The sequence below is a fragment of the Macrotis lagotis genome, chromosome 1, assembly GCF_037893015.1.
Source record: "Macrotis lagotis isolate mMagLag1 chromosome 1, bilby.v1.9.chrom.fasta, whole genome shotgun sequence".
Classification (NCBI taxonomy): Eukaryota; Metazoa; Chordata; class Mammalia; order Peramelemorphia; family Peramelidae; genus Macrotis; species Macrotis lagotis.
In genome coordinates, this window is record NC_133658.1 from 334,102,373 (window position 1) to 334,105,254 (window position 2,882).

Here is a 2,882-nt window from a genome sequence, read left to right on the forward strand (position 1 = left end):
TTGTATTTTTCAAGGATTTCTTTTCTTGTGGTGAGGTATTAATTTTCTCTTTAGCTTCTTTTCCCAAAATTTCCAATTGACTTTTAAACTCTTTCCTGATTTCTTCAAGGAAGTCTTTCAGACTGGAGACTAAATCATATTCTCCTCAGAAGTTCTTTTTTTTTGCTTATTATTTTAGGCAATTTAATCAAAGAACATCAATTGTACCTTTATATTTTAGCACTTGAATTCCAATGAACATACATAAATATAAAAATTATATATATATATATATATTAACTATCATTTCACATTTTAAAATTTAGACATAAAATAATAATTTGGATGATTAAAATGTGCTCAGCTTTTAGAAGATTTGATTTAAGAAAATTAAAGCTTACAAAGCCATAGTCTACTAGAAATATTCTCTCACCACATGTGACCTAATCAGCAAACCCAATGCCCATTACCTCAGTCTTCATATTCCTTGATCTCTCCTACATCATTATTTATTTCCTTCTTTCTTGGTTCTGTTGATTACCATAAGATTATATTCTTTTGTATTTGCTTTTGAGGTACCTATACTAAAATTGGAATGATATGAGATAATTAGCATGTCCCCTGTGCAAGGATGACAAGAAAAGTGATGAAATTATTACCCCTGTTTTAAAGGAAGAAAGCAAAAAAGGATTGTACTCCCTGCTTTTTTCCTGATAAGATTTTTTATATCATATTTATTTTTATTTTTGTACAAATTATTTTTATACATTACTAAAATATTCTTGTTTGAGTAAACATAATACTCCCCCCCCAAAAAAAAGATATAGACCCTCATGAGCAATAAAGTAAAGGAAATAGAGGAAAATAAAAATAAAAATTTAAAAATAATAACAGGACAATTAGTTGCCATAGTGGACAGATTCTGGCCCTGGAATCAGAAGCACCCATATCCAAATCCAACCCCAGACACCCAACAATCACCCAGCTGTGTGACCCTGGGCAAACTGCCCCAGCCCCATTGCCTTTCAAAAACAATAATAATAAAAATAATAATAATAATGATAATAATGATAATAATAACGGTGCTTCAATCTGTGTTCCAACACTACCAACTCTATCATGGCTGGATCACATTCTTTATATGTCCATTACTAAAGCAACTTCCAATTTTTTCTACTGTTGCCATTGCTGATCTCAACTCCCTCCATTCATACTTCCCCATTACCATACACTATATTTTCTCTCTCCTTTCACTCTGTTCCTCTTCTTAAATGTGCTTTAGGGTAGCTGAGTGGTGCAGCAGACTGATCACTGGGGCCAAGAGGTCCCAAGAGGTCCCAAGCCCACTTCTAAGGCCCAACAACCACCCAGGCCTGTGGTCCCAGACAGGCCATCCAATCCCAGCCCTTTGCAAGAAGTAAAAAAGAAAATGTGTTATATCTGTCAACTTTCCCCCATGGTCCACACTCTCCTCCATCACTCATATCCCTCCCTTCCCCCTGTCTATACCCCATTGAGTATATATGCTATTTCTTCTCTGAGCCACCTCTGATGAGAGCAAAGTTACCCTCATTCCTGGTCTCCTTCTGCCCTTCCATATCATTGCAGTAACTCATTGTAAAAAAATCTTATTATATGAAATATCTTAGCCTATTCCACCTCTCCTTTCTTTTACTCTCAATACATTTTCCTTTTAGCCATTGACTCCATTTTTACAACATAATATATCTTCAAATTCATCTCTCTCTTTTGCTTCATCTATAAAAGCTCCTTCTACCTGTTCAATTAAATGAGAAGTTTCTTATGAGTATTATCAGTATCATTTTTCTATGCAGGAATACATTCAGTTCATCATCATTAATTCCCTCATATTTTACCCTGCTCCTCCACTCTCTATGCTTCACCTGAGTCCTGTATTTGAAGATCAAAATTTCTGTTCAGCTGTGGCCATTTTAACAGGAACATATGAAATTTCCCTTGTTTATTGAAAGGCCATCTTTTTCCCTGGAAGAGGATGTTTGGTTTTGCTGGGTAGTTGATTCTCAATTTCATTCTAAGCTCTTTTACTTTCTGGAATATCATATTCCAAGCCCTATGAGCCCTTGATATAGTTACTGCTAAGACCTGACTGCAGCTCCATGATATTTGAATTGTGTCCTTCCAATTGTAACATTTTCTCTTTGACTTGGGAGTTCTGGAACTTGTCTATAATATTCCTGGGAGGTTGTGTTTTGTTTTGGATCTCTTTCCAGGGGAGATTGGTGGACTCTATCAATTTCTATTTTGCTCTCTGCTTCTAGGATGTCTGGGCAATTTTCCTGTAGGAATTCTTTGAAAATTATGTCAAATCTCTTTTCCTGATCATGACTTTTCAGGTATCCCAATAATTTTTAAATTATATTTCTTGAAGCTGTTTTCCAGATCAGTTGTTTTTTCACATTTTCTTCTAATTTTTCATTCTTTTGGATTTCAAGAATTGTATCTTGACTTCTCATAAAGTCAGCAGTTTCCTTTAGCTCCATTGTAGATCTGAAGGATTTGTTTTCCTCAGAGAGTTTTCTTATCTCTTTTTTTCCATCTGGCCAATTCTGCTTTTTAAAGCATTCTTCTCCTCAATAACTTTTTGAACTGTTTTATCCATTGACCTATGCTGGTTTTTTATGTGTTATTTTCTTCAGCAATTTCTGCATTTTGTTGACTAAACTGCTGACTTCTTTGTCATATTTTTCCTGCATCTCTCTCATTTTTTTCCAATTTTTTTCCTATCTCCCTTGCTTGACTTTCAAAATCTTTTTTGAGCTCTGTCATAACTTAAGCTCAATTTCCGTTTTTCTTGCAGTTTTTCGATACAGGAGCTTGTACTTCCTCATCTTCAGATCCAGAATTTTTGATACTTCTTGGAA

General features: G+C 34.6%; 1 non-coding gene across 1 annotated transcript; it reads left to right on the forward strand.

Moving 5' to 3' along the window:
* Window positions 1–539: 539 nt before the first annotated feature.
* LOC141510547 (U6 spliceosomal RNA) lies at window positions 540–647 on the forward strand. The gene has a single exon (XR_012475015.1). It is a non-coding gene; the product is annotated as a U6 spliceosomal RNA (small nuclear RNA).
* The last annotated feature ends 2,235 nt before the right edge of the window (window positions 648–2,882 follow it).